Source organism: Silurus aristotelis (assembly GCF_946808225.1).
Source record: "Silurus aristotelis genome assembly, chromosome: 2".
NCBI lineage: Eukaryota > Metazoa > Chordata > Actinopteri > Siluriformes > Siluridae > Silurus > Silurus aristotelis.
In genome coordinates this window covers 33,367,014-33,380,042 of record NC_139575.1, presented here as the reverse complement: position 1 = coordinate 33,380,042, position 13,029 = coordinate 33,367,014, and the positions used below count along the sequence as shown (strand labels likewise).

The 13,029-nt window shown below is 41.0% G+C and overlaps 1 protein-coding gene and 1 long non-coding RNA gene across 3 annotated transcripts in view; both read left to right on the top strand.

Moving 5' to 3' along the window:
- The window catches only part of LOC310715806 (cytoplasmic phosphatidylinositol transfer protein 1-like), a 61,604-nt gene that overhangs the window by 2,093 nt on the left and 46,482 nt on the right, over positions 1 to 13,029 (top strand). The gene's annotated exons all lie outside the window — the stretch shown is intronic.
- On the top strand, positions 6,460 to 12,637 carry LOC310715871. The gene is made up of 2 exons (XR_014530425.1): positions 6,460 to 9,328; positions 10,188 to 12,637. It is a non-coding gene; the product is annotated as an uncharacterized lncRNA (long non-coding RNA).

The following is a 13,029-nucleotide window of genomic DNA, read 5'->3' as shown; positions in this document are numbered from 1 at the left end:
GAGCATGAACAAGAATAGCTGTGAAATCTGATGTGAGGAACGGACGAAGACGGCTGATGTTCCGAGGATGCAATGTACTGTCAAGGACGACACCCAGACTCTTAACCTGAGACGATGAGGAGATTAGAGAGTTATCAATAGAAAGTGAGAAACTATTGAATTATGACAAATTGGACTTGGTGTCAACCAGAAGAACCTCTGTTTTGTCAACATTCAGCTGGACAAATAGCAGCAGTAAAACGGAGAAAACCTCAGACTACAATGATGGTTATCGCACATGTAACAATTATTATTATGAGCATGATGGCACAAAATTGGCCAAGATATGAACATTTGTAAATATATATAACTATATCTATATTGTTTATATCGGCTGTATAGAACCTGAAGATCGGGGTGGACCAATTATATATTTATCCCATTGTAAACTGAGCAGAAAAGCCTCCAATTTGCAGATGTGCTCAGGAACAATAAAAAAAAAAAAGGTTTTAGCAAAATGTGCTGTATTTCAAGCTGTTTAACTGCATCCATACAGACTGAGTGTAACAAACTAGACATTTCTAACCAAGTTCTTTAATATAAAGTGGTTATGAGCTGCTCTGTTCTGCCCTCAAGTCACACATAACTAAAGTAGTACTTAATGAAGATGTTTTATTTTTCATCTTTTCTTAGCAGGAGAGTAAAAGAGTTTGCTTTGGATGTATACAGCGTAAGTGTTTGGCTACAGTTCCAACCAGGATCACGGCTGCATCAGACAGACTAAACACTGTCTCCTTTTAATGACGGACCTCCGATGTTGGCGCTCTCGCGCTCTCTCTCTCTCGCTCTCTCTCTCGCTCTCTCTCTCTTGCGCTCTCTCCCCCCCCCCCCCATCTCTCTCTCTCTCGCTCTCTCTCTCTCTCTCACATCCCCCGTCGGTAAAGCAACCGGAGGCACTGCAGCTGGATGCAATTTGAGCAACACTGAAAACTACCATGAATTGAAATTTTCTCAGGATGATGTTAATGTGTTTAAGGTTTCTGAAAAAGGAACTCCACTAAATTGCTCCAACTCAGGAAAGTCCCTGACTGGATTTAGATGTCCTTCAGATGTTTTTGGCAGCGTTATGTACCCCATGGAACGGGTGTGTCCTGGGTTGGATTGTTGCATCTTCTGTTGACATGTACATTTTAATTCAGTGAGAAGGAACAGTGTTGCGTTTGAGGACCCTTTGGATCTCCAATCAGGGTCGAGCGATGTTTTGATTGGCGCTCGGTGTATCTACTTATCACCAACTTACAGTTCAGCATCAGTTCAACATCAAGCAGAACATTTAGGGAGCGATAAATGCTGGAAGAAACTGCAGACTCGAACTCGCCAAAACACACGTGGCCTCATTTTTTTTTTTTTTTAAGTAGTTTTCAATTATGATAATAGCAACATTATAGCCATAAATAGCCGTAAAAGTACTTTTCCAAAGCAAATACTTTTGTCCTTTTACTCAAGTGAACGTTTAAAAGAAGCACATTTACCGAGTATTCTAGAACTCAAATTCATGGTTTGTGTACCTCGTACCTTGTACCACTGCAGGCAATACAGAACTCATGCCCCCTGCTTCTCTACCCTAATGTTTAGATGCGGCTTTTTTTTTTTTTTAAAACATTGTTTCCTTTTCGGTCATGCATAAACTCTTATCAGGACGATACACATTGAACAGGAGCTTGGCTGAGCAGCTACTTCCTGTGAGCGAGGCTAAGAAGGTCAACAGCGGCTAAAAGGATGTGTGCTCGGTTTCCTAAAGCCATCGTAGCATGAGGTGAGGGACAGTAGAGCGAATGGTAGCCGATGAAGCAAGCCAGCAACTAAAACTGTTGTTTCTGTCTGACTGTATGGACGTTCGCATTATTGGCAACATCTTATTGATATGTTTAACAGATAACATCATGTGCCTCAGATGGTGGAAATGGAGATATTGTAATCTCAATTATGTTGACCATGAAACAACAGGTGTGTTTATTTGTCACAGTTACCCATCAGGCATTTCACCCATGAACCCCCTCGGTTTTCTAGGCGGTATCTAAAAGGGTTTTTAGATCTTTTTAAAAGGTTTCAAGCACCTTCTGCGATTCGTGCTGCGACCTTTGAGCCAGCTCTTCATTTTGAAGAAGGAGAAGTCCACAGAAGCCAAACCTGGCGTGTAGGTTGGGTGTAAGTGAGATCATGCGGATTGTTCTCTGAGAATCATCATGCAAGTTGCCAGACGATTTCGATATTTTAGCCGGTTTGAGTCGGGAGGTCTTTGTAATCTCTCAACATCTCGTGATGTTCTTCCGCTCTCGATGCGCGCATGCTGCTCAAAACACCTCGAGCAGCATCGACGTATGTCAAGCGTACGTCGTGTCAAACGTCTCCGTGTTCTGTGCAGACGTGATTACGCACGTGGTCGGAATAGCGCCACCTAGCGCCGTTAGTAGCTTTTTGATCCCACGTCATACATTGGCCATAAAAACTTATTTGTTACAATCTCATGTGAATCCACTCACAAACTTTTGGAACATGTGACAGCAATGAGCTTTCAGAGCAAGAGATATTTATAAAGTCACTTAATTAAAGAGGAAATCTGGCTGCTGGATTTCCCTGAGGCAGGTTCTAGAGCCGTTTTTTTTCACTAAAGAAAGTTTTACTGACAGACCTTCTGGCTGTTAACTAGCAGAGACTATGAGATGAGTTTTTGGTAGTTTTGTCACGTGTCTGCTTCCAGCCTTAGGAAGAGGTGTAGAATCGAGGGATCAGTGTTCTGAAAACATAGCTACAGTAAATAATACAAACACATCCAGACTGGTGACCGAGGACAAACTGGGGCAAGTGCTTCTGCCTGATCACCATTTTATGGAAGAGGTTCATTCCTGGATGGCTCCACCCCATCTACAGGGGATGTCTTTTCCATTCATTAGATCTCAAAATTGCATTGCCATTATAGGAGATATACACTATATTTAGCAAAAGATTAGTCCCCATTTGCTGTTATAATAACCTGCGTTGTTTTTTTGGAAGATGTTCCACTAGATTTTTGGAGTGTTCCTTTGGAGATTTGGGCTCATCCAGCCACAAAGGGGTTCCTAAAGTCAGCCCGAGGTGCAGTCTGTTCTCCAACACGGGTAGATTTCGCCCACCGTTTAAATTTTCGCACGATACATCGGGACGCTACCAGGACTCCTGCCAGCAGTAAACAAACTTCAAATGGCTCAGTGTTTGAGCGGTAGTTTATTATTTTTTTAACCCAATTTTTGCTTACGTCTCCCGCCTTTTTATCGGCGTCGCCGGACACCGAAATAGTGTGTGTCTGGGGCCGCCCTCCACTCCTGAACCGGTACTTGTCCACGTGCCCACTGCCACATACACACATACTGGAAAGTTTATTCATATTTATTACCTTTCACAGTACACCACCCCTAAACTGATCAACATTCTTTAAAGCTCCTTGGTAGTGTCCCGACTTAAGTTATTTTCAAGTTAAGATGGGGTCATAACGACTTTTCTGTTCCTATAGTGTTTCTCCACCAACACCATAAAAACACAGAATAGCTTTTGTAAGGAAGCTCCATCAAGTTTTAGTCCAGAATGCTTTTTAAGGTGTTTGTGAAGCAAGGAATATATGGGCGAACTGAATTCTGCCTGCAGATTGATACAGTACGTGTACCAGGTGCGAGTGTTATAATGGTTCTGGACGAGAATTGTGTGCCGTCCCAGCTGGTGCGCATAAAGGAAGCACCGAAGGTCACGGATGCAGGTGCGTGTATGTATATAAAGTAGGAGATGTGCTGAATTGAAGTCTTGTTTAATTGCACAATCATGTTGTAAGCAGCTGGTTGGTTTGGTACCTCATCACGCAGGAAGGCTTGGGATCGCTGCTACAGTCTGCTACAATGTCTGCTACATGTCGCACAGCAAGGGGTTGCGCTGTGTGAGATTAGAAAACGATCAATAGAGTGCCGTTTCCTTTAACCTGAAACATGGGTATGCACACGGTCGAGCGATGCCCGTGGGAAAGTGGCTCAGCTTTCAGCTCGATCCTACCAATTCGCCTCACACCACAGGTCTTGTGCTCCGGGGTATACTTTGGATTGAGTAGAATTAATATTTGTTTTTTATAAGAATTGATCCATTTCAAACGGATCAGGTTGAAATCCAAGCAGAGATATGAATATTTGGAGCATTAGGCGGACACGGATGTAATATTTCTTAATATATATCCCATATTGTTATGCCATAATCCTAAAATTGCATCATCCATCAATAGATATTGTTTCAGATATCTATTGTTGCCCTTCACGGCCACCATTATCTCCGGCTTGGTGAACGGAGCCCGCCCATAAAACACCATGGGATCGGTCTCACAATTGGCCATAATCCCTTCCAATACACGCCGCATTTGTTGCAAAAATAGAATTTCACATAAGCTCCCGTTCCTAAACCGTGCTGCGGTGTGAACTACCATGTGCGTTTTATTCCCCCCCCCCCCCCCCCCCCCTTATCGCTGCCTTGCACAGCTCCCACATTATCAAGCCCTGAGTGGCGTCATAGAAAGCAAATGAGTCAGTGAAATGGTACTTAGCGTAAATCTCAGACTATGTCAAGTGTTTATCAGCACTGGAATATAAACACTGGCTATCAGTCACGCTACAGACTGCCTCGCTCCAATCAGCGTTCGCTTTCGGGCACAGCGAAGGTCCGAGCACCTTAGGCATGTACCGATCATCCGTTATTGTGGTTATTTAAACCGCACAATATTGTTATCATGGAGCCCCGTGTTCCATTTGGCTGGGCAGCATTTTTATTTATTTATTTTTCTTTCGGGGATTAAGGCTGTGCAATTTGAAGCATTAGGAGAGCGGTGTGCGTTTCGTACAGCTTTGAAACAGGGTCACGTCCTACAAGTCAGAATCGGATATAAAAATGCAGTTACTTATAAAATATATGGACTTAATCAGTTTTGGGGACATGAACCTCCACTCAGCCTAGCACATGTTTAAATAATAATACTGTACATTTTTGATGTACAAGCCCAAGATGATGACGATTGTTGTTGTTGCAGCAGGGTCCTCTCAGCTCCAGGGTCCTGGATTTAATCCCGAGCTCAGGTTACTGCCTCTATGGGAATTTCCACATGTCCTCCACATGTCTTTTTTTCTCTGGTTTCCAGAATGGTGTATGGTTCGCAACGGTGGATGTGCAGGGTAGCAATTCAACTGGAATTGCATTAAACCTGGTTCTTTTAACCAAAATTTCCTGCATTTACAGTATTTCACAAAAGTGAGTACACCCCTCACATTTCAGCAACCATTTTATTATATGTTCTTGTGTTAGATTAGTCAATGTGCAGCTTTAAAAACTCAACCTACAGCCACTATTGTCTAAATAATGTGTCCAAAGCAAACTTTATTAGCACAAATTGTTATTTAGCACTGCCTTAATCCTCCTGGGGATGGAATTCACCAGAGCTGCACAGGTTTTTGCTGGGGTCCTCCTCCACTCCTCTATAATAACATCACTGAGCTGCTGGATGTTAGACACATTGCGCTTCTCCACCTTCTGCTTGAGGAAGCCCCACAGGTGCTCAATAGGGTTCAGGTCTGGAGACATACTTGGCCACTCGTTTACCTTCAGCAAGGCAGTTGTCATCTTGGTGGTGTGTTTGGGGTCATCATAATGTTGGAAAACTACCGTTCTGCCCAGTTTCTGAATAGAGGGCATCATGTTCTGCTTTCAGAATGTCGGTACATGTTGGAATCCATGTTTCCCTCAATGAACCGCAGCTCCACAGTACCAGCAGCACTCATGCAGCCCCAGACTATGATGCTACCACCCCCATGCTTTACTGTATGCAATCTAACCATCTAAGTCTTGGAAAACCTCTGTGAAACCCTGACCACTGTACTGTAACTCAGTTTCCGGGTGTTGCCGAGCTTCTTATAGCCTACGCCATCTTTGTGTGGAGCAACAATTCTAATTCTCAAATCCTCAAGTTTTTTGCCATGAGGTGCCATGTTGAACATCCAATGGTCAGTATAATAGAATCGTACTCAAAGCACGAATTTTTAACTGCTCTAATACAAGATACACAAATTTGTATGGTCCTGTCAAGCAGACAAAAACATGATGAATAGGACATGTGACTTTGCATAGTTACACGACATACAGCTGTAATCCCTCAGGGGTGTACTCACTTTTGTTGCTTATTTTGACAATATTGCTGTACAAGCTGCACATTAGCTACTGGAAAATATATTCGTTTTATGTTTATAGTATTGTCATCGTCCTCCATCTTCTCTTACTGGGCTAATTTAATCACTCCTTAAGAAGTTTGAAGTGGTGTATCATTTTCAGCCTTGACCACACTGTACATTGTTTATTTCCTTCCTGTCATGTGATTCAGCCTTGCCGTTCATGGTGAGTCAGAACAGGAGCTCGAGCTGGATTACCATATTAAATACATTTGGGATTAATTGGAGCTCTGACTATACTCCAGGCCTCGTCACCTCAACTACATCAGTTCCTGACTTCATTAACACCCTTGTGGCTGAATGAGCACTGATCTCATCGATCACACTCCAAAATCTAGTAACACAAAGAGCAGAGGTGGTTATAACGGTACAAAAGACTAAACGTGCAATAAGATGTTAAAAAAAAAAGCACATTTAAATCTTATGGTCCGGTGTCCACAAACTTATGAACTGGCACTTGCAGGAAATCTACTGAGCATGCTCTGTAATGTAATGCTTTTGTCCCGCTTGTTTTGTTCTCCGATAATGCTGCACTCGAGGGATTCTCGGTATCCTGTTCTTCAGAGCAGATATCAGCACATGCTGAGCATCTCTGATTTGATCAGAGCGGCCTTCCAAGAGCGCAAAGCGAAACCGCATTACACAGGCAACTTCACGGTTTTCCGAGAGCCGCGCAGGATATTTTTAGGCACCTGACCGCATTTGCACAGCTGTCTCCCCCCCTGTTTCCAGCTGGTATCAGCGAGGACGACTCTGATTCGATCAAGATCCCATTCGAGATGTCTTTCGGAGGCTCCGTTCGGGTGAGAGAGACCATTACGGAGAGGTGTGGACCTCGTCGTTTCCTTGATGAGCGCTCTGTTGCAGTGGAGCGAGGATCGTCTAATGGTGATTCATTCCACCAGGCACTCGATTATTTGCACACGTAGCATAGTGCAAGTCGAGTAAACATCTATTGTAATTGGGCAAAAAAGAAAATGTTTGTGTTTAAAAACGGAAAATACGATCAGCAGTCGGGAATAAAAAAGTTTCATTGCATTTTAAAGCAAAAACACGTAATTTCATGTTATCTGTAAAGCATTTAAAAAGAAGTCAAAAAATCTAATCATGATCATACACCCCGATTCCTACAGCAGCTGTTGGGAGCTCCTGTATTTCAAATTCCTTTTCATTTGATTCGGTTTGAAACCAATAATAAATTCCTACATCTCAAAAAAGTGGCAAATGAAATGAGACCAGTACTCAGATAACGAGCTACATCAAATCTAACCGACTTTCGAATCCAGACACCACCAGCTCATCTACACTGTATACACAAGATTTCATATCCCCCATAACCCCCAACGTGTCATCACTGTAAAACAAACATGACCATAAAACACATATTAACGGACTGCAATCCACTTAAAAAGACAGCTTTTCTACTCAGAAAGCACATTTGAGCATTACCAAAGCAAATACTACGATACCTACTTACAATAAACTGAATCAATGGAGTCAAAACGTCTCATTATAACCAGCATGATCCTGCCATGGAAATAGCCTGGCGTAGCATCAAAAAAACAATAAACAAACGATCATTTGATTCGGTTTGAGACTGTTTCTTGTAAAATAAACAAAGAATGATAAGATAAAATGATAAGCTTGTGAGGAAAAAATAAATAAATCCACCTTGAAGTCCATTCTTACATTTTCCATCCTTACATTTTAAGGTTTGTGCATCTCCATAACTAAGACTGATGCAATTTGCATCTCGATGCAGCTCTACCTCTGCCATGTTAATCCGTATTCTATGTAACTCGCAGGATACGGCTCGGTCTCCGTAGTGTCTTTTCCAGCCACGTTCAATGTAGCGAGTATAGTGAGAAATCAATCTACATATAAAATATAGGTCTTTTTAATTAAAAGTATTGCACATCTCGGAATAATTATATATAAATATTGCCGTTGTAACATCTTCCACGGTACTGGGAAGGCATTCCACAAGATTTTGAAGCGTGGCTCTGAGGGTTTCTGCTCATTCAGCCACACTGAGCTTTAGTGAGGTCAGGCACTTATGTCAGGAGTGGAGCCCTAAGGGGGCGTCAACATTCCAGCTCATTCAAAAGGTGTTAATGGGGTGGAGGTCAGGGCTTTGTACAGGCCACTTGAATTCTTTTTCATTAGCGTTGGAAAACCATGTCATCCTGGTGCTTGCTTTGGACAAGACCATTGTCATGCTGGAACATGTTTGGGCCTTTTAGTACAATTATGTGCTTTGGAACAGTTTGGGGAAGTGGTGCACAATTATTAAAGATATTGGCCCGATTTTTAGAAGAATCAGTTGTCGTTGCTTGGTGCTGGACTTTGGTTGAAAGGAGATTTGCTCAACATGGCTCGTTCTGTCTGAAGACAATGAGCTACTTTAGCGGGTTTTGGCTTTTGTTAAATTTTGAAAAATCTTTTCATGAACTTTGCCAGAGTTGGGTCACATTCCACTGACTCCAGCTCAGCACATGCTGCCACATTATATCGATATGAGGTTGATATCCGATCCGAGTTCAGTGCGTGGTCATCTCCAGTAAATACTCAGTGCATGTAATAACAGTCCAGCGCTGGGTAATTTCCTCTAGTGTTGTTTGTGTTGGAGGTGCGGTAGCCTTGGCTCTGATGCTAGTCGATATAAACATCGTCTGTTAGAAGTTCATTTTCCATGACAGGGTACTTCATGGCCACAGTTTTTAAGAGCACCGGAGCTGGACCGCAGGAAAAGCTTCCAGATCACCACAGTACCTCCTGTGAAATGTCATTTAGAGAATGACATTTTTTCTTCAACCCGTGCCCAGTATTTTGTGTTTGTCATTCAATACACTTTCAAGACATATACACTTCAAGTTTACACACATTAAAAAGAAGATGCATCATAGTTTATTCGAGGTCCATTGTCTATAAGCATCTGCTTCTTCTTGAGCAGGAGAATTTTGTGTATGGTGTAGGAACAGAAACAACGTGGTTGATTATTGTTCTTTAGGTAACTAGTTCCCGCTGCTTTCAGGTCATCCTGCAACTTCTTTCGCGTGACTGCTGTTTTCTCTTTTACTTTTTCTTATCATTAGTGTAAAAGCATTTTGTAGAACATTGTGTGTGATATTTCATTTTCTAAAGATATACTTTACTTAACTGTTCTGCTTATTTCATCCTACTTTAACAAATGTCTTTATTCCTGCCATCCTTCATTCTTTTACTCCCTCGATATGTGGAATTGTAAGGATTTTCTCCTTTTAAGAGAATTTCTTGAAGCTGTACATAAAACTCTAACGGACCCATAGTGCTAGAATCCAGAGTTCCTAAAACGCTGGATTCTAGCGCTATGGGTTTGTTAGAGTTGTAGCTCCATGAGGGCTAACCACTTCCTGGTTTTGTGGCTAACGCTAGTGCTATGAATTCTTTAGAGTTTTCATGCATGCACAAAACAAATCTTATTTCCAGTACAGAGTGAGTAGCCACAGTGACACTGCACTAACTTTTGTTTAAATTTTTTTTACCCCCTGGCATTGTTGTGTATGTTTTCAGGTTTATTAATAATAATAAAAATGAACTCAAAGTCAGGGCAGAGACTAACCAAAATACGTTCCCGAGGAAACTCAGATAGTATGTAAAAAGGATTGCATTCGGAACACATGTACCGAACCGAAAGCCCTATACGGAAAAATTTCAGTACAAATACATGACCTGTTACACTCCTATTAATAATGTAAGAAAAAACTGGTGTAAGGTTTTATGAAAATATTAAGATAATATTGGCATTTTACAACATGCCAGTTTCATTCCACTTCTAAGTGTTAATATTGTTGCCCTTTACTGCAAGTTTATTTCTTATTTCTTAACAATAAAAAGTAAAGTATAAAATTTTTGCTTGTCTCAAGATCGGCTTTCGACCCAAAGGATTATAACTCAATTTTAAACCGACACTTGATGCAACTTCATCACGGTTTTTGTTTTAGTTTTAAATCTTTTTATCACATTTCAAGTATACATCTAAATTTTATGTAATAGAAAAAAAAACTTAACAAAAAACTACTAAAAAAAAAAAAACCTCTGTACAGTATCACCTCTTTTCTTAGTCTTCGATCAACACTTTTCCAGCTCCTCCAGATTTTAACAATTTCAAACTCAAATCAAAAGCCAACTGTATTCAAAACCCAAACTCCAGCAAAAATCTTATCTTTATCTATTGAAATGTTATTCTTTCCATTGACGTGTTTACCATTTCTCTCAGACAACGTCTTATATTTGGCACACGTATACTTTTCCAGTTTACAGAAATAAGCTGTTTTGCTTGAAAAATATCAATTGAGGTGTCAATATATTATACATAAAGTGAATAACCATGTCCGGGACTGGATATTATACCGCGGCTCTAATGTGCATCGGAAAAACCAAAATCTGTTTATTTTTTAAATTTTTCTCCTTTGACTCTGTTCTCTAATCAGCCACAGCCCAAATTGCTACAAATGGAGGGAAACTCCTGAAGTGAGATCTGATTTCCTGATGTGGAATGAAAGTATTTCCTCTTACTGTAACCTTTTGCTTTCATTTTGTCAGTCTGGTTTTGTCTTTGACATTTTTTACAAAAATGTACTCAGTGATCCTCCTCAGGCTCTTTGTCTCTGCCTTAATTATACGACAAATAAAATTTGCATTTAACCTGTTGATTATTGGGCTTAGTTTAGCGGATTGTGAGAGAGGTTACTATAGAAAATGATGTTAAGCCTAGAAGGGAGAACAATGACTTACAACAGTTATATTGCCACACTCTTTTTAAACTTCTGCTTAGCTGTGAGAAATGCGTCTTTCAGGTCACACTGCTGCTCAGTCGAGTTTTGAAGGCTTTACCTTGACCACATGGCAACACTGTAAATACAGACGGCTTAGCGCTAATGCTCAGCGCTCAGCCTGAAGGATGAAACCCCTTAATCACTACACACTCGGTCACTAGGTATGTGTCATGTTAAAGAATTAGTGGATTTGTTCATTTTTTTCGCGTCTTAATGGATTTACAGATATCAAGGTTTCGTATGACATTTAATCACATGAGCGCCGAAAATATCACGATATTAAAAGATTACTCAGGCAAATCAAAAGCGTTTTGGTTGCCTTATCAGTGCCAAAGAATCAAGGAGTCGACTCGTCGGATTCGATTCACTGGATCTGGAAGCAGGATGGTGACTCTGTGACTCGGCACTGGAGTTCGCATAAGTTAGGATAGAAAGTTTTTTCCGTTATAAGCGCATCTGCATAAGGCTAAAGGTCTCCATTAGGATGGTATAGTGTGCTGTGAGGTGTTATAATGTACACCCGAGTGCAATTTACTCAAATACACCAACTGAAATTCGATTGATATGTTGTTACAACCCTAAAATCAAGTTTTTTCTTTTTGCATGAAGTTGATACATTTTGGTACAAACCCAATTTTAGTGTGGAGGCAAAAAAAAAAGAAATATATGCAGCTATAAATATGAGACTCCAGTACAAATATAAAAATTGCCCTTCCTCTGTTGTTATGTGATAAAGGTGGACTGTTAATAAATCGTGCGTTTCATCTGTGACACTGTTTTCACTGTGTCTCAAATGTATTTTTGTACAAAATTATTAATTTCACAGTCAAATGAAAGACAAAATCTTTTTTTTATGTCAGTAAAACAGAACATCATGCGGAACCGAATACCAAGAAATATTGTCGAATCGCGAAATTGTGTGCATGACTATAACCCGAGAATAAACACCCCTTTATAACGCATAACACACATACACGCTAAAATGATGAATCGTCGAGCATGGCAGTAATTAGACCCGAACAGACACCGCTTCTTTTCAGGAGATTACATCTCAGTTCGTAGCAATTAGTGTTGCGCAGAAATGCAGCAGTGCGTCAGGAATAAATACCTCAGCCCCGTGTGTGTGTGTGCGAGAGCATGGCATTACTATTCTGTGACACGCCTCATTAATGCCTAGCTTTCGAAGCTCTATAAATTTCGATTACTATGGAAATTGCTACATCGGGGTAAATTTGCGTGTCTGTATATAAAATGAAAATCGCACGGTTTGTAAACAAACCCGTTTCGGCCGATCTCGTGTCCTGCTGATATTTCCCAACAGGGTGATCACGTGAAAAATAAACACGTCTAGTAGAACAGTCACGCGAAACAGCAGCACTTTGACTTTATTACGGATCAGCAAAAACGAGCGACGGTTGATGGAACCGTCGGTCCAAAAGACATCAAAATTACAAGTCTATTGGAGTAGACGGGCATCTCTGAGACGTCATGAGAGAGCTGACCAGACTGAAAGATTACAGCAGCACAGAGATGCGGAGTCGCAGTGACACGAATATGACGTGAAGTCAGCTTCTTACATCTCGTAAAGTGATCATGTATTATTAATTTGCAAGATGTTCAGGGTGAATTTGTTCCTTTATTGTCTGCGTAAAGGCAGATTATTAATAACACTTCTGTACTAATGATTAGTAGAACGCTGTTTCTGTGGTTTTGTTTGCACACGATCTTTAAAGCGTCGGGCAACGAATGAGGGTTTGTTGCGAAATCACCAGGTTAGCGTTTGCACAATTTTTATTCATGAGCAATCGAACGTATGGGAATGCAGTGTGGCTGTAGGGCTGAGACGGACTTAAATGGTTAAAGCAGAGATGGTCATTAGGTAGAGATGTAGCACTTGATAATGCTGTATCTGACTAAAGATCAGAACTCCAACGAAGAACAGAAGCTTC